At 42.3% G+C, this 19,929-nt stretch overlaps 1 non-coding gene across 1 annotated transcript; it reads right to left on the reverse strand.

Moving 5' to 3' along the window:
- Positions 1-19,722: 19,722 nt before the first annotated feature.
- Trnas-cga lies at positions 19,723-19,797 on the reverse strand. Its single transcript has one exon. It is a non-coding gene; the product is annotated as a tRNA-Ser (tRNA).
- Positions 19,798-19,929: the final 132 nt, after the last annotated feature.

The following is a 19,929-nucleotide window of genomic DNA, read 5'->3' on the forward strand; positions in this document are numbered from 1 at the left end:
TGAAAGACTTATGAAAGAAATTGGTAAACTGTGTAGAATATAATGCCATTAAAAACATTGATTGGGACACACACATACTCTCATTCCAAGATGTAATTAATTCCATACCAAATGAATCTACTATGCTATCTCCGACTGTTATACTGAAAAATGTTGAACCACCTAACAAAATTAAAGAATTAGTAACCTTTCCTACATCTCGTCGACTACGACACCATAATAATTGACATTGCGCTGAACAACATCAAACGTGCCGCAGAGCGCCGGAGAAGACAGCAAAAACAGGTTTGTACACGCCGTGACTTTTACATTATACAGAAGATATTAGTACATACACACTATTTATCTAACAGAGGAAAGAGTAGATGTAGTAAATTTGAGCTTCTATACGCAGGTCCGTATCGAATTCGCAGCATTCCTCACCCCAATGTAGTACACGTCGAAACTTTGAGAACCAGAAAAAGTAAAGGCAATCACCATGTCTCCAATATTAAACCCTTTATTGAATGAACATACTTTATGATTTATCACACTGTAATGCTGTTTTCTGATTTTTATATGACCAATGATGCAATTATATTTATGTGACTACTTACTGGTGATTATCGTATTTTTTCTTGGCAAGTGCCCGGCAAGGTAAGGTTAGCAGGTCGCTTTTCTTGTCGTTGTACATCAGACTGTGCACATTTTCCATTTTTCATATATGTATGATTGTTTTCCTGTTTTGTTTGTATGCACTATGAAATCTTTAAGATATAACAAACACCAGTTGACTTTCACATTTTGCCTTATGATATCTCAACATCATGACTATTTTACATTTTTTTTTTTTTTTTTTTTTTTGCCGCTACATTGTGATACTCTGTGTACATTTTTGCACCTGCGCACTGTCTATGTTTTTGACATATTACGTTTTCTGTCATGCTATGCTGTATGCTCAATTATATCACTAGATACCAGTTTTTATTTAATGGGTATGTGATTTAAATGCAAGACATTAATCGTTGTTCATCATTTTCAGAAAGCAATAACGTGTAAAAGAAATAAAGCAAACAAACCACAGTGGATTACTATGAAATGGGAATTGCACCTTCGGAATGAACGAAAGAAGATGCAATACCTCGTCACGAAGAGTAAATGGATCAGAATTAACAAGCATTAACATGAATATACTATACACATCGTATGATAGCGGTCTTAACTAATTTTTTTCTTTCAGAATACGAGGCGATTGATGCAGGCTGTCAGACAGAACTACACATCTTAGTTTTAGTGATGAAGTAGTTGTATGAAGTAAATGGTAATTTGAATAATGAATAATGAAGTGTCCTTTTTTCAGATGATAATGAATGATGATGAATAGTGATGAAGAATATGGTACTATGAATAATTATGTTTTTCTTTGCAGGTGATGATAATAATGAAGTTATGGTGATATGAATAATGAAGTTTTTGTTTACAGGTGATGATAGTGATGAATTTTATATGGCCACTAAACGCACCACTTTTAAGTTTTTCTTTGTAGATGAGGATAATGATGAGGTTTATATGTTTACTGTTAGTTAAGAAATGCTGTGTAGTTATTTAAGTATTTGTTGCAGTTCGTTTTGACAGTATGTCTTATGTCGCATGGTATAATGACTGAAGGTTTTGGAAAAGACAGCTAGAGAACATATATATTAAATACACATTTCATTACCTTTTAATTCGAAGTTCACTACTTTTCAGCATAATATGCGTTTCTTCTTTCAGCTTAATAATCCATTTTGTATTTTTTCCATGAGAAGCTATTCATGAAATTAATGTGCTATAAGCAGTTGATCATTAAACCTGTTCTAGTTCTTGCACTTTTTTTTACCCATTTGTGTGTGTCATTCATGAATGTGATCACATATACGCTATTTGTTTCATAACCTTGCTACAGCTGACTCATGATGAATGACGTTACTTATCCTCATTTGCAGCAATAAGTCAAAAGCAAATATTGTTATCCCCCAAGCAATTAATTATCGATCCCAATGCAATGCATTGCTAGCACAAAAAAAAGTATTACCAGTCCCAAATAATACTACCAGTTTAAGAGAGTTTTGAGTAATGTTTTCTAATCACAGACCTTGAGAAATAGTTACAGTGTGTTACATTTTAAATTTGTCGTATATCACTTGAATGATGAAAAATGTTTTGCAATATTCAATACTTGCTATATGTTTAGTAACTGGCCAATGAATGCCACTGTTTCTTATATATGTATTATGTCACTTACATGCTATTATATATGAATACCAGTAGCTTGATGCTACACTAATTAACTCCCATTTGAACGATTACTTCTGATGATTTGTAACTGGCCAATGAGTGCCAATAATTATTTTAAATATGTCGTATGTCACTTCAATGATGGAAAATGTTTTGTAATATTCAATACTTGCTATATGTTTAGTAACTGGCCAATGAATGCCACTGTTTCTTATATTTGTATTATGTCACTTACATGCTATTATATATGAATACCAGTAGCTTGATGCTACACTCATTAGCTCCCATTTGAATGATGACTTCTGATGATTTGTAACTGGTCAATGAGTGCCAATAATTGTTTTAAATATGTCGATGTCACTTGAATGATGAAAAATGTTTTGTAATATTCAATACTTGCTATATGTTTAGTAACTGGCCAATTAATGCCACTGTTTCTTATATTTGTATTATGTCACTTACATGCTATTATATATGAATACCAGTAGCTTGATGCTACACTCATTAGCTCCCGTTTGAATGATGACTTCTGATGATTTGTAACTGGTCAATGAGTACCAATAATTATTTTAAATATGTCGATGTCACTTGAATGATGAAAAATGTTTTGTAATATTCAATACTTGCTATATGTTTAGTAACTGGCCAATGAATGCCACTGTTTCTCATATTTGTATTACGTCACTTACATGCTATATATATGAATACTAGTAGATTGATGCTACACTCTTTAACTCCTGTTTTGAAGGATGACTTCTGATGGTTTGTAACTGGCCAATGAGTGCCAATGATTACTATAACTAGCTAAATTACGTAAATAGTATGCCATTAATTAACTCTTGTTTTGAATTATCACTTTTGAATAATGCATAAAAATTGTTTGTAACTGGCCAATGAGTGCCAATGTTCACTATAATCAGATGACTTATGAACATTATTCTGTAATACTTCATACATAGTACAGAAATATTCAGTAACTAGGCGATGAGTGCCACCAATTACTCAAATCAGTTGATAGACTAGTGTAATTCTCAATGATGACTGGCATAAGACTTAATGCCCTTCACCTTCTGACCTAATTACCAGAAATTACTGCAATATCCGTTTGTCCCGTCTATCCTCATGATCATGGAGCACTATATTTGGTTTTTGCACTAATTCTACGTTGGTGTACCTTACAAGAACGTGGTGTTGACACAACATGCTGTCCACCACCTTGAGCGGTGGAGATGTTATTATGGTCCCAATGTTTGGTGTACCTAATGTACTACCAAAATGATAACATTGAATATTAATACGACATTTCAGTGTCTTGGCTACACTGATTAATACTTCAGGGAAGAGAACTTCAGATTGTCTCACTTGGTGTTGTGCTTCTGTAGAAAGATATGGACTTTCAGTGCAGCTACGTGCAATCTACTGTGCTACAACCATGATGCAATCCTTCCCTTTCCTATCCTAGTCCTGGTAAAATGGTAAAAAAATATTACAGTGCGTATGCACTTTATGTCATTTGATAATATGATTTGTACTCATTGCGTATACATTTTGTCATTGCCTGATATGTTCTGTACTACAGTGCGTGTGCACTTTATGTCATTTGTTAATATGATTTGTACTCATTGCGTATACATTTTGTGATTTCTTGATATGTTCTGTACTCAGTGCACTATATTTTATTTCATGTTCTGCACTTATATATATGTATATATTCTGTGACTGTAAACTTAGTTAATTAAGAAAAATTTGTTGCTCATGGCAAGTCCAATTGACTCACCATCGCTGCCAAATTTTTGCCCCCCCCCCCCCAGTGGAGGGTTATGTAAGAGGTATGCGCTGCCTGCGATATAGAATCGCTGACCAGAGACCAGTGTTGACTGCAGTACGAACTGTGTAACTGTAGCAGTTAGTTGTGGCTAGTCGCTTGCCTGAGGTTGTCTGCGCTTCTCTGCAGTCTGCTCTGGTCGGGAGTCCGGAGCCTGAGTATTATTGTATAAGGTAAAAAGCAGCCTGGCGCATATCTAGTAATGTATCTGAACTGCCATCCATATGTTTTAAAAAAAGTCCTAATAATAATTTTTGTAATATAAAGTAATTTTTTTAAAAAAAGCATTCATTTCAAAAACATCAGTTGCTTCCTTTCACAAATCACAAATGTATAGGCCAGCATTGCACGGAGCTGTGCCGGAAAAATGTTAAGTAAGAGCAGATATATTCGCCGTTTTTATTGAGGTAAGAATTTTTGCTTTTTATTCAGAAAGATCTTACAGGGCCACGACGCAGCACTGCTGTCGTCCAAATTTTACCAGATTACTGAATTTATTTGTTATTACGAGGTTTAGAAATTTTTCTGTTTCGTGCTTACATTAAATGAGAAAAACATTTTGTCGGTACATTAAATGTGAATGCATTTCTACACGGAGATTATAAATGGGAACCAGTTTTGTTGTGAGGTTACACAAAAATTAGAATCATTAACCAAATAATATTTATTTAATTTTAAATTTTGTGGGGAGGTTACAGAGTCGTAGAGAAGAGGGTTTGGTGGTCTGTTGGACTGATGATAGTTTCATATGATGATAGTCTGGGTTCGATTCCAACTTCTGCCGATGTTTTTTGATAGGGAGAGGCAGATTCTATTCTCTTCTGGCTACATCAAGTGAAGAAGGTATAATGGCATTGTGGTCTGAAAATCACATTAAACATGATATTCCTTCTCTACCAAGTAGATGTTAGGTGGAACCACAATAAAGTAAGGGGTGGCGACATGTAGAAACTCTATCACCAGTACTTTCTTATACTAGTTATTTATTTCTAGTGACGAAAAAAACCCTGTGTATGGTCACAGGACACTTATTCCATCTTTTATTTGAGCTTCTGTACGTCGATAAAATTGGTTCTGAACTTTGAATGCAACTCAGACCGCCCTTAACGCGGAATTTGATCCCTTCGTGACAATACAGCTCGACTACAACTTGTTGTTTGTTCAAAACTGCAGATTCCTCAACATCTCCATATATTGCGCATAAATGGATTGGAAGCCTGGCCCAGCACTAAAGTTTTCACTATGTATTATCAAGCTCTAGCATGAGAACACCTATCTGCTGGTGGATAATAATTTTTATTTTTAATGCATTTTCATTCACTGTCAACACTAACGATATCTGACGTTTTTGACTCCCAGTTTGACACAGAACTATTTGCGAGATCGCTGTAAGTTCAAGGATGTTATTCCGAGCTGCTGGTGGAGAAAAATTCGGTAAGTGTCGTCTCTTTGTGTGTAGTCAACAACGATATGCTTGGCGTTCGATTCTCAGTCAGCACTGAACTCTTCGTCATATTATTTCTAGTTCAAACATACTCACATGTCGCTGCTGGTGTAACAAACCCATACTTCACGTTCCTTTTCTCTAGAATACAACAGCGATATGTGCCGGCTTAGAGTCCTGGGAAGGAAAAATTAATGTTTCGTCTCGTCATTTCATTTAATACTTCTAGCTACTGCCGAGAATATTCGATATGTCAAAGTTGATTGTGCTTCGATAACAATCCGATTAGGTTCTGGGTTCGAATCCCTGTCCAACCTAAAGCTTTACCTCACAGCATTTCAAGTAAGTTACTTATAAAGAAGCAATATTTAACATCTCTCGTAGTTCGTTAACAGTGACAATAGATGCTGGGTAGGAATTCGCGTCTGTTAAAAATGTTCAAATGGTTCAAATGGCTCTGAGTACTATGGGACTCAACTTCTGAGGTTATTAGTCCCCTACAACTTAGAACTAGTTAAACCTAACTAACCTAAGGACGTCACACACACCCATGCCGGAGGCACGATTCGAACCTGTGACCGTAGCGGTCACGCGGTTCCAGACTGCAGCGCCTAGCACCGCACGGCCACTTCGGCGGGCGTTAAAAATGTTACGTTTTGTAATTTAAAGTTGATATTTCCTGATACTGTCCAAAAATGAGGTATATCACTCTCTTTATGCCTATTCAGGAATGACTGCTAATTTCCGTCAGCCACGAAATCTTAGCCTACATTATTGGTTCAAATGGCTCTGAGCACTATGAGACTAAACATCTGAGGTCATCAGTCCCCTAGAACTTAGAACTACTTAAACCTAACTAACCTAAGGACATCACACACATCCATGCCCAAGGCAGGATTCGAACCTGCGACCGTAGCAGTCACGCGGTTCCGGACTGAAGAGCCTAGAACCGCTCGGCCACCACGGCCTAGAATGCATGACCTGGGTTTGAATCCATATGCAGAACGAGGCGGTTCGTCGTGTCATTTGAAGTTCATACATATTCTCAACTATCCGCTCGTGAATAACGTAAATTTTTAATGACATTTTGTGTTAAATAACAAGTATGGTATGTTACTTTGAAAAGGAAATCATGAATACGACGAACTTACTACGTGCATTACCTATCTGACGTAATAATGAAAGTGCTAACATTTCAGGTATGTCATTTATTGCAATAAATGTGAGCTTACAAGCCTTAAGGACAGTCTTATCTGTGATGAGGTGTTCCCTGATATTTTTAGTATCGTGGTATTACTTTACATCTTGAGTTATTGCGATACAGAGCAGTCTTTTCTAGTGGTGACTTGTTGGAACCATTTTCAACAGTCAAACGACTGTACCAAGGAGCGATTAGAGGACCTGCTAGACAGCTGCGTTACGTAGGTTGCATGGGAATCATGTGAAATGCAATTCAGATCGTTCGGATACTTTTGAGCACCACTGTACATAAAATCAGAAGTTAAATATCAAATGTTTTCACCAATAGCGAAATGCTGGAACCTTAATTGACGATAGAATTGTTTTTGCCTGGCTGGGATTCGATCCCAGCATCTAGCACCGTCGTATTCTAGCCAGGAACAGACGATAAATAGCTGTTGTTGGTTCACCAGTAGCGAAATGGGCGCATGTTTAGCTAGACATCAGGCGACGAAAAGTTCTGTGCTGAATGGAATTCAAACCCCGCACACGTGGTCATAAAGAAACTTTAACTATCAAATTCTTTTCCAATAATAGCTAGGAATGGCATGTTTGCACTTTCAATTACGTAATGGAAAATACTCTGCTGGCTAGAAGTTGAATCCACAACATGTCGTCGTTGGTGATCACAACGAACACAACGTCAAACCCAAATCCGTTTTCACCGGTAGGATGGAGAGGAATGTTTGAACTTGAAAAGATGTAAGGAAACGTTTGATCTTGTAATGTTGTGATAAAAATCTCATCATGTGGCTGTGGGTTGAAACGAACACGTTACAGCTGACAGCGCACGAAGAGACATTGAAAATGCAACTATTTTTCACCTGTAGTTCGGTGTGCACATGCTAGGGCTTGAAATGAAATAATGAATATTTTGTGCTGATCAGGATTCGAAACCAGATAGGTGCCTTTCGGGGAGGCCTAGAAGAGTTTGCAATCTTCGGGAACACAGTGAAATCGAATTCTAATCCCAGTCCAGCACCACAATTTTCAACGTCTCAGTTTAAAACAAAGTAAGAGCATTGTGAACTTACATGGCCATTGGTTCATTAAATGAAATACGTTTTGTAGTTTACGACGGCTTGCTGGTGACAGAGTCTCTCCCTTACGGGGTTTCTCCATCTGTCACAGCTCAAACGAATGCCACTCTGCCCCAGTCGGCAGCGAAGGGATGTTATCTTTACTGCGGATATTGAACTACGGAGCTTATTGGCGTTCTGCACTTGGTGTTACTAGGGGTGAAGGAGAACTATTTGTGTGTGTTAAAAATCTACGCCTGACGTGAGATGTGAATCTACACGTTTTACACATCAATACAAGATTAATCCACCAGACCACAGAACCCCCTGCCAAGCACATAATTATGAATTGCAGAGTACTCATTTAGATGTAAATGCAGATGTCAAGGGACGCGTAACAGGAAGGAGGGCGGGATCTGAGAATGGATAGAAGTGCAGAAGTGCAAAATATAAGCGTGAAATGCTTGCAAAGTATTGCTTACTTAGATGTATGCCACAGTTCGTTTTATCTTAGGACCGAGAGATAAGAAAGTACCGTTCTCAGAATGAAGAGTGGGTTATAGGGAAGGGGAGATAAAAGAATACGGTTTCATAGGTGGTGAGAGGAATGATAGAGAGTAAAGACAGCAGCAATTAAAAGAGAAAATGTAACGTCATTGGAAACCGCTAGATTTGTTTACAAAGTTTTGGGGGAGTGTAATAGAAGGGCACTTGCGGCAATAGTGTCAGAGAGAGAGTGTGTGAGAGAGAATAGAAGAGATATTAACAACGAGTAAACATAAATGTTGTAATGTGTGTGAAATCTTATGGGACTTCACTGCTAAGGTCATCAGTCCCTAATCTTACACACTACTTAACCTAAATTATCCTAAGGACAAACATACACACCCATGCCCGAGGGAGGTCTCGAACCTCCGCCGGGATCAGCCTCACAGTCCATGACTGCAGCGCCTCAGACCGCTCGGCTAATCTCTAGCGGCGAGTAAACATAATATGAAATCGTTTGCGTATTATGTGGAGGACCGAGGTCGTATTCATGGTTGGAGGGGAAGAGAGAGACGTATTTGAAATAACAAAAACTACTGTGACAGAGTCCATCTACGCTGATTAGTTTGTAAGTATGTAGACAGGGTATAAATGAAATGAAAATAGAATACTTAACAAGCTGTATATTCAAAAGAAACCCACTTGAATTAAAAGGGCAACTCAAAGGAAAGCTAATCCATATTGTATTTTTTCTGTTGCCACGCGATCTTCCACTAGCTCCCAATGAGGAAAATTGACAAAAAAGAAGTCATAACAAAACATTTTAAGAACTCTAATATTTTACCCAGAATCCTTCATTATTTTGTACTTCTATCAAGAGTCTTGGTATAGAATGTATGAGCCGTCGGACGTAACGTAACAGCCTGAAGAAGCAACTTCCTCCCAGGCTTCCAGGACGCAGTCCCAAAGAGCGTCCGCAGTTGTTGGTTGGTTTCGTGGCCAGTTCTCTGTTAATGTTCTGGCGACCTCAGCCCACATGTTTTCCATGGAGTTCATATCAGCCGCCCGTGGCGGCCAGTCCATGACGTTGACGCCAATCGTGGAGAGCCGCTGCTGAACGAATGCAGACTTGTGAATGGGAGAATGGTCCTCTTCCAATGTGACGTCCCCTTCTGCGTACAGCATTCGCACTGACGGAAGCATCACATTTTCCAATATGTGGGCATACTGCACGCTGTCCAGAGTTCCTTCTATCCTGCGAAGAATTCCCGCCCCTCTCGCAGAATTCCAACCCCAGCAGGTAACAGATAGTCGGCCACTTCTTCCCGTCGTGGTTACATATTCGCGTCGATGGCGAGTCCCTTGCGGCCTGTAAACGATTCGTGGACCGTCGTTTTTGGTGGAAAACACCTTCTCATCAGTGAAAATGACGTTGTCCCACGACGCCCTCAGATGGAGGTCCGCAAATGCTATCAGGTATAAAACGTCTTCGCTGAGCTCTTGTTTCACGGCGGATCGTCGTGCATGCAGTCCAGCGTCCCTCAGCCTTCGGCGAATCGTGTCACTGGAGCCGGGGAAGTTGGTCTCCCGCCGCAACTGCTTCGCGTTCAGAAAGGGATTTTCTCTGCTCCTAGACACTAGGTCCCTGTCTTCCTGCTGTGAGATCACTCTCTTCCTGCCTGAGCCAGGAGCCCTGTTGGTGGTGCCTCTTTCAAGGCAGATCCTCCACCATCTCGTTGTAGTGGTATGTGGTACGCCATACCGTCTGCCAGCTTCTCTGATAGAACATCCTCCTTCCTCAATGAGAGCGACGACTCTACCTCGGCCGGCCGAGGTGGCCGAGCGGTTGTAGGCGCTTCAGTCTGGAACAGCGCGACCGCTACGGTCGCAGGTTTGAATCCTACCTCGGGCATGGATGTGTGTGATGTCCTTAGGTTAGTTAGGTTTAAGTAGTTCTAAGCTCTAGGGCACTGATGACCTCAGATGTTAAGTCCCATAGTGCTCAGAGCCATTTGAACCATTTTTTGACTCTACCTCGAATAGACCTCTCCCAGTGAGCCATTACGGCAGACAGCCTAATGTGTATTTCTGCTTACCGCTCTTATACTGATTCCAGGAGAGGAGGTAAACATGTTTACGTCAAGCGGAGCGGCAGAGGCAGAGGCATGCGGCGCAGCCGTGCTGGTTCGTCCCGGGCTGTTGGCCCAGCAACGCCACCGCCAGCTCGCTCACTTCCGTCTCGCCTCGGCCAGCCTGGCTGGGCCGCAGCTCGCGAGCCGCGGCTAGTACAGACCTGGGCCGCATGGCCACGGTCATCCCTTGAAGGATCAAAAGTTACACCTAACCTACCCAAGTCTGTAGTACAAACTAACGCAGCTTCAGCTATTATGCTATAACATGTGCAGGTACACCTACAGTTGACGATTCATTCAAATATTTGACGAACAATATTTTCAAAAATACATTCATTTTAAACATAGCTACCACAAAATATTTCACCTAGCTAACAATAGCATGACGCAGGAAACTATACTTTCTTGAAACCGCTGTGCATTGGATGTAGCCTTAAGAAAACCTGTATTCAACCACGACAACTAAACGGAATGTAAAAGTAAACAGGTTTGGAGGCAGTTTCTCCAAATAATAGTATATACTTAGTATATAATACACGTTCTGTGCACTCATAACATGTACTCAGAGTCTCTGAAACAATACGTGCTGCACGACGGAAATTACCTTCTGCTGAGCCACTTCATTTACATGGTGGACCAACATTGGACATTTCTCGTCTGTTCCTGGTTAGACAACGACGGCGGTAGGCGCCGGGTTCGAATCCCGGTCAGGCAATACAACTTCAGTCTTCATTTAAGATTCCAACCCCACTACTGGTGACAAACTGTGATATCTACATTCTGATTTTACGTACTTATTCAACAATCCGATTAGGTGATGGGTTCGCATCCTTGTCCGCAGCATTCCATGATGGCATTTCAATTTTAAACATGTGCATCCTTTATTCCTTGACAATGCAACGCAATACAACGTCTTTCGAGGTTAATTACCAAGAACGTAATTGTCATGTTAGGGTTCCTGCTTTCGTACAAACATTATCGTCATTTGCGTTCAAGTTGAGAATTGATAAGTGATACTGGTGCAAACGTCAATATTTGACGTCTCTTTCTGCCTAGTGATCGAGTCTCGATAAGGCACAAAGCTTTGCTTGGTTAACAATGGCTTTACGTTCTGGGTTTGCATCCGGATCCAGAACGAAGACGTTGGTCATGTCATTTAAAGTACAACTTCGTGTACAAGTAACTGTTGATGAGTAATGTGAACAATGATATTACTTGTGATTCGCTGTTAATGTTGGGATTTCCGTAGAGTGGTTGCCGCCGTTAATCACGTTTTCTTTTAACTGCTTAGTATTACATAAAGTTGATGCGAGAGCACTCCCCGTTGAACGTAGAACGACGTTCAGCATATGTTGGGTAAACCTTTTAGACACCAAAGAACTTGTTTCCAATTGCCGTACAACTTTACAAATCCATATACTGTCTCAAATATTTAATTGTGCCTAAGCATTACTAAACGATTTATGTGACAAAACTAGTTGTCCAATAAGATTTGAAATGTCACTTATTGTAATTAAGTTTAGTTTACAAACGTTAAGGATTGTCTGATCTCTTTTGTGTACTATTGTGGTGTTACTTCACATCTGGACGGACTGTCATAAAGACCGGTGTTCTCTAGTAGTCTCTAGCGGTACCCATCGTGTATCTTACAACGACTGTACTGTGGAGGGTTGCGACGATGTGCAACACAGATATGCTATGTTGGTTGCATACATTCAGGTGCAGCCTACACGTTGGAATTCAGGCGTGACCCACTTTTTTTGCTGTCGAGTGTACATATACAGATGGCGGTAGTATCACGTACACAATGTATAAGAGGGCAGCGCTTTAGCGGAGCTGTCATTTGTACTCAGGTGATTCGTGTAAAAACGTTTCCGGAAGGAATTAACCGACTGTGAATGCGGAATGGTAGTTGGAGATAGATGCATGGGACAATCCATATAGGAAATCATTAGGGAATTCAGTATCGCTCCTCACTTAACGATCGAGAGCAGCGGCGTTTGCGTAGAGTTGTCAGTGGTAACAGATAAGCAACACTGCGGGAAATAACTACAGAAATCAATGACAGATATCAATGCAGGACATATGATGAAAGTTTCCAACCGATTTCTCATACACAACCAGCAGTTGACGGTTTGGTGAAACGTTGTTGTGATGCCTCGTGTAAGGAGAAGAAATGCATACCATCACGTTTCCGACTTTGATAAAGGTCGGATTGTAGCCTATCGCTATTGCGGTTTATCGTATCGCGACACTGCTGCTCGCGTTGGTCGAGATCCAATGACTGTTAGCAGAATATGGAATCGGTGGGTTCAGGAGGGTAATACGGAACGCTGTGCTAGATCCCAACAGCCTCGTATCACTAGCAGTCGAGATGACAGGCATCTTATCCGCATGGTTGTAACGGATCGTGCACCCACGTCTCGATCACTGAGTCAACAGATGGGGACGTTTGCAAGACAACAACCATCTGCACGAACAGTTCGACGATGTTTGCAGCAGCATGGACTATCATCTCGGAGACCATGGCTGTGGTTACCCTTGACGCTGCGTCACTGACAGGAGCGCCTGTGATGGTGTACTCAACGACGAACCTGGGTGCACGAATGGCAAAACGTCATTTTTTCGGATGAATCCAGGTTCTGTTTACAGCATCATGATGGTCACACCGTGTTTGGCGACATCGCGGTGAATGCACATTGGAAGCGTGTATTCGTCATCGCCATACTGGCGTATCACCTGGCGTGATGGTTTGGGGTGCCATTGGTTACACGTCTCGGTCACCTCTTGTTCACATTGACGGCACTTTGAACAGTGGACGTTACATTTCAGATGTGTTACGACCCGTGGCTCTACCCTTCATTCGATCCCTGCGAAAGCCTACATTTCAGCAGGATAATGCACGACCTGATGTTCCAGGTCCTGTACGGGCTTTTCTGGATACAGAAAATGTTCGGCTGCTGCCCTGGCCAGCACATTCTCCAGATCTCTCACCAATTGAAAACGTCTGGTCAATGGTGGCCGAGCAACTGTCTCGTCACAATACGCCAGTCACTACTCTTGATGAACTGTGGTATCGTGTTGAAGCTGCATGGGCAGCTGTGCCTGTACACATAATCCAAGCTCTGTTTGAATCATTTCCCAGGCGTATCAAGGCCGTTATTACGGCCAGAGGTGGTTGTTCTGGGTACTGATTTTTCAGTATCTATGCACCCAAATTGCGTGAAAATGTAATCACATGTCAGTTCTAGTATATTTGTCCAATGAATACCGGTTTATCATCTGCATTTCTCCTTGGTGTAGCAATTTTAATGGCCAGTAGTGTATAAATCGCTAGATGCCTGCGCCGGCTTTGTAGTTCGCTCGTGATACTGCGCCCATTCATATTGGTAATGCTCAGTACGGATTTTGTATCGAAGTGTTGAAAGAGTTTCGTAAGTTTTCAAACACGTGGGTCCTATATTAAATAGGTCCACGAAACTTCTCGCTGCCACCAGCGAAACACCTATCGTAGAAGTTTCGGTGATGCATCTCGTTTGAAGCGTCATGTTTTGTCGCTGCTTGAGAAAAATGATGCCTGTGAACGAACTGATGCGTCCAGTTTGTGGATGCGAATTAGGTTTCAAAAATTCTCCCTAGTATTGCCAGTAACGCTCTCACTACAAGCTAGTGGCGAGATGGGAGACTGAGGAGGCAATCATCTACTGGCCTTGGAGTTGCATCATTGGCCGTTGCACCTTGGATGTTGTTTCTGTCAGTTTTTTTCCTCCTTTTTCCCCTCCGTCTTCTGACTGGTTTGATACAGTCTGCCACGAATCCCTCTCTCGTGCCAGTCACTTCATCTCAGAGTAGCACTTGCACGCTACGCGTTGAATTATTTTCTGGGCGTATCACAATCTTTGTCTTCCTCTACAGTTTTTACCTTCTACAGCCCCTCTAGTACCACGGAAGTTTTTCCCTTATGTCTTAACGCGTGTCCTATCATCCTATCCATCTTCTTGTCAGTGTTTTCCATATATTCCTTTCCTCACTGAGTCTGCGGAGAACCTCATCATTTCCCACCTAACCTAAGTTGCAACATTCTTCTGTAGCACCACGTCTCTAGTGCTTCAGTTCTCTTCTGTTCCGGCTTTCCCACTGTCCGTGTTTCACTACCATATAATACACTCCTGGAAATTGAAATAAGAACACCGTGAATTCATTGTCCCAGGAAGGGGAAACTTTATTGACACATTCCTGGGGTCAGATACATCACATGATCACACTGACAGAACCACAGGCACATAGACACAGGCAACAGAGCATGCACAATGTCGGCACTAGTACAGTGTATATCCACCTTTCGCAGCAATGCAGGCTGCTATTCTCCCATGGAGACAATCGTAGAGATGCTGGATGTAGTCCTGTGGAACGGCTTGCCATGCCATTTCCACCTGGCGCCTCAGTTGGACCAGCGTTCGTGCTGGACGTGCAGACCGCGTGAGACGACGCTTCATCCAGTCCCAAACATGCTCAATGAGGGACAGATCCAGAGATCTTGCTGGCCAGGGTAGTTGACTTACACCTTCTAGAGCACGTTGGGTGGCACGGGATACATGCGGACGTGCATTGTCCTGTTGGAACAGCAAGTTCCCTTGCCGGTCTAGGAATGGTAGAACGATGGGTTCGATGACGGTTTGGATGTACCGTGCACTATTCAGTGTCCCCTCGACGATCACCAGTGGTGTACGGCCAGCGTAGGAGATCGCTCCCCACGCCATGATGCCGGGTGTTGGCCCTGTGTGCCTCGGTCGTATGCAGTCCTGATTGTGGCGCTCACCTGCACAGTGCCAAACACGCATACGACCATCATTGGCACCAAGGCAGAAGCGACTCTCATCGCTGAAGACGACACGTCTCCATTCGTCCCTCCATTCACGCCTGTCGCGACACCACTGGAGGCGGGCTGCACGATGTTGGGGCGTGAGCGGAAGACGGCCTAACGGTGTGCGGGACCGTAGCCCAGCTTCATGGAGACGGTTGCGAATGGTCCTCGCCGATACCCCAGGAGCAACAGTGTCCCTAATTTGCTGGGAAGTGGCGGTGCGGTCCCCTACGGCACTGCGTAGGATCCTACGGTCTTGGCGTGCATCCGTGCGTCGCTGCGGTCCGGTCCCAGGTCGACGGGCACGTGCACCTTCCGCCGACCACTGGCGACAACATCGATGTACTGTGGAGACCTCACGCCCCACGTGTTGAGCAATTCGGCGGTACGTCCACCCGGCCTCCCGCATGCCCACTATACGCCCTCGCTCAAAGTCCGTCAACTGCACATACGGTTCACTTCCACGCTGTCGCGGCATGCTACCAGTGTTAAAGACTGCGATGGAGCTCCGTATGCCACGGCAAACTGGCTGACACTGACGGCGGCGGTGCACAAATGCTGCGCAGCTAGCGCCATTCGACGGCCAACACCGCGGTTCCTGGTGTGTCCGCTGTGCCGTGCGTGTGATCATTGCTTGTACAGCCCTCTCGCAGTGTCCGGAGCAAGTATGGTGGGTCTGACACACCGGTGTCAATGTGTTCTTTTTTCCATTTCCAGGAGTGTACATTCTCAGAATTTTCTTCCTAAAATTAAGACCTCTGTTTTATAGTAGCAGATTTTTCTTGTAAATAATTACAATAAAAACAGTCTTGATCACGATTTATTTAACAATGTGACCGGTTTCGACCACTACTGTGGTCATCTTCAGACCTACAAGTTGTATACAAAGCTCTAATTAGAGGGCTACATACATTAAAGAAAATACATAAAGCTAAAAAGCTATAAAACGTTGAATTACCATTGAGTAGGAACCTCTTTCTGTTGGAGAATCACTACTGGAGAAACCAGTGCACGTCTTACTATATATAATGGAGGCTCCACCCACTTCTGACCGCACTTTTCTTGGCCCAAGAACGCCCTTTTTGCCAGTACTAGTCTGCTCTTGATGTCCTCCTTGCTCCGTCCGTTATGGGTTATTTTGCTGCCTAGGTAACAGAATTCTTTAACTTCACCTACTTTGTGATTACCAATTACGACGTCAAGTTTCTCACTGTTCTCATTTATGTTACTTTTCATTACTTTCGTTCAGCACGTCCTGTAGCTCTTCTTCACTTTCACTGCGGACAGCAATATCATCAGCGAATCTTAAAATTGATAACCTTTCACCTTAAGTTTTAATACCACTCTTGAACCCTTCTCTTATTTCCGAAATTGGTACTTCGAGGTGTAAATTGAACGGCAGCGGCGAAAGACTACATTCCTGTCTTACACCCTTTTTAATCGGCGCACTTCGTTCTTGGTCTCCCACTCTTATTGTTCCCTCTTGGTTCTTGTACGTATTGTGTATTACCTATCTTTTCTTATAGCTAACCCCTATTTTTCTCAGGATCTCGAATACTTTACGCCATTTGACACTGTCGATCGCTTTTTCCAGGTCGATAAATTTTATGAACATGTCTTGATTTTTCTATGGTCTTGTTTCCATTTTCAACAGCAGCGTTAGAACTGTCTCTCTGCTGCCTTTACCACTCCTAAAGCTAAACTGACTGTCGTCTAAAAGAACCTCAGTTTTCATTTCCATTCTTCTGTATACCATTCTTTGTACACACCAACATGAATAGCCGGTTTGTTGCCGCTTACTCAATGATTTTAGAAAGTCCCATGAAATCTTCTGCCTTATTTGATCTTAAGTCTTCCAGAGCTCTAACACTAATACTGGCTCTCCTACCTCTTCTGCGTCGACGACTCCTGTTGCTTCTTCCATCACGTTATCAGACAAGTCTTCCCCGTCACAGAGGCTTTCAGTGTACTCTTGTTACCTACCCACTCTCTCGTCTGCATTTATCATTGGAATACCCACTGCGCCTTAATGTTACAACCCTTGCCTTTAATTTCACGGAAGTTTGTTTTAACTTTTCTATTCGCTGAGTCAGTCCTTGCGAAAATCATTTCTTTTCCGATTTCATCGCATTTCTCATGTAGCCATTTCGCCGTAACTTCCCTGCACTTCCTATTTATTTCGTTCCTAAGTGACTTGTATTTCTGTATTCCTGATTTCCCTGAATATTTTTGTACTTCCTTCTTTCGGGGTTCAGCTGAAGTATTTCTTCTGTTACCCATGGTTTCTTCCCAGTTACCTTCTTTGTACCTATGTTTTTCTTTCCAACTTCTGTGATTGTCCTTTTTAGAGATGTCCATTCCTCTTCAACTGTACTGCCTACTGAGCTATTCCTTATTGCTGTATCTATAGCGTTAAAGAACATCAAGCGTATCTCGTCATTCATTAGTTATCTGTATCAATTCTTTGTGTACTGATTCTTCCTGCCTAATCTCTTAAAGTTCAGCCTACTCTTCATCACTATTAAATTGTGATCTGAGCCTGTATCTGCCCCTGGGTGCACCTTACAATCTAGTATATGACTTTGGAATTTCTATCTGACCATGATGTAATCTAACTGAAATCTTCTCATATCTCCCGGCCTTTTCCAAGTATACCTCCCCTCTTGTGATTCTTGATCAGAGTATTCGCTATTAATAGCAAAAATTTATTTGCAGAACTCAATTAGTCTTTCTTCTCTCTCATCTCTACTACTAAGCCCTTATTCTCCAGTAGCCCGTTATTGTACTCCTTCCCCTACAATCACTTTCCCTTCTCCCCTCTCTATTAGATTTTCATCTCCCTTTACGTACGGAATTACCCTTTCAATGTCCTCATATGCTTCCTCTATCTGTTCATCTTCTCCTTCGGCATACATACTTGAACTATAGTTGTCGGTTTTGGTTTGTTTTAAATTCTGATGCGAACAACCCTATCATTGAACTGTTCACAGTAACTAACTCTCTGTCCTAAGGTTCTATTTATAACTAATCCTACTCATATACCATTTTCTGCCGCTATAGATATCACCCTATACTCGTCTGACCAGAAATTCTTGCGCTTCTTCCATTTCTCCATGGAGATTGAAATCAGCATTTCCCTTTTCATATATTCTAGTTTTCCTACCACGTCGACGTTCTGACATTCTATGCCCCGACTCGTAGAACGTTACACATCCGTTGTGTATTGGGTTTCTTTCTCATGGCCACCTATCTATCGGCAGTCGTCTCCCGGAGATCCGAATGGGGGACTAGTCCGGAATCTCTTGCCAACGGAGAGATCATCATGACACTTTTATATTACAAAAAAATGGTTCAAATGGCTCTGAGCACTATGGGACTTACCATCTATGGTCATCAGTCCCCTAGAACTTAGAACTACTTAAACCTAACTAACCTAAGGACATCACACAACACACAACACCCAGTCATCACGAGGCAGAGAAAATCCCTGACCCCGCCGGGAATCGAACCCGGGAACCCGGGCGCGGGAAGCGAGAACGCTACCGCACGACCACGAGCTGCGGACTTTATATTACAGGTCACGTGTGCTGTGGATACACGTTATGCGTCTTTAACGCAATGGTTTCCATGCTCTCTGCATCTTCATGCCGTTTATCGCTGCTGATTCTTCCGGACAGTTTCCCAACCCAAGGGCAAGAGAGTGCCCCGAACCTCTATCCGCTTCTCCCCCGACTTTATCAAGGCCGTTGGCAGAACGATTCTTCAGCCGCATGTCTTCAGCTACCGTTGCTGATGATGTTTATTCAAAATTTAAGGAGTGGCGAGGTTCCGACCAGGGATCCAGGGCGTTTTGATTACTATTGAAAGACGCAACCACTCCCAGTTTTTCTTTTTACGCTTACACCACGGATACACTTACGTTGTTGGAAAAGATTTTAGTCTTGCACCTAATTTGGCTTCCTTCTCAACAATGAGACGACTGTGGCTATAGAAGGACTCCATCATTTACAAGATACCACAGCAGAAGTATAACGATTGGTCGATTATTTATGCAGGGTTAATACAGTCAGGGCTTTTCTCGCATCCTTCATTCAAGCAAAAATCAGATCACCGTTTCGTCCTACATGTCAATTCAAACACCTAAAACTGGTTTCTATTAGAAGCTGACCTGAATACCATATTGCGTGTTTTGCCCTTCCAGAGTCCATGTAAAATGTAGGTCCTCCAGTAACTGGCTGGATAAGGACGGAAGAATGCAAGCGCATATCACCTGCAGTAGGATCACGCCTAACAAACACTGTGGTGGTGAAACCAATCTTCGGATTGGTGACAGCTTTGCAGTTAGAGCTTGCAAACACCTAAATTAACACGTTACTCATTTTTCTGAACATTAACTGTGTGTAATCAGACTTGTACTGACATTTTATGAGATGAAATTTCCTGGCAGAATAAAACTGTGTTCAGGACCGAGACTCGAACTCGGGACCTTTGCCTTTCGCGGGCAAGTGCTCTACCAACTGAGCTACCCAAGCACGACTCACGCCCCGTCGTCACAGCTTTACTTCTGCCAGTACCTCGTCTCCTACCTTCCAAACTTTGCAGAAGCTCTTCTGCAAACCTTGCAGAACTAGCACTCCTGAAAGAAAGGATATTGCGGTTAGGTC

This window comes from Schistocerca piceifrons, chromosome 2, assembly GCF_021461385.2.
Source record: "Schistocerca piceifrons isolate TAMUIC-IGC-003096 chromosome 2, iqSchPice1.1, whole genome shotgun sequence".
NCBI classification, from domain to species: Eukaryota; Metazoa; Arthropoda; class Insecta; order Orthoptera; family Acrididae; genus Schistocerca; species Schistocerca piceifrons.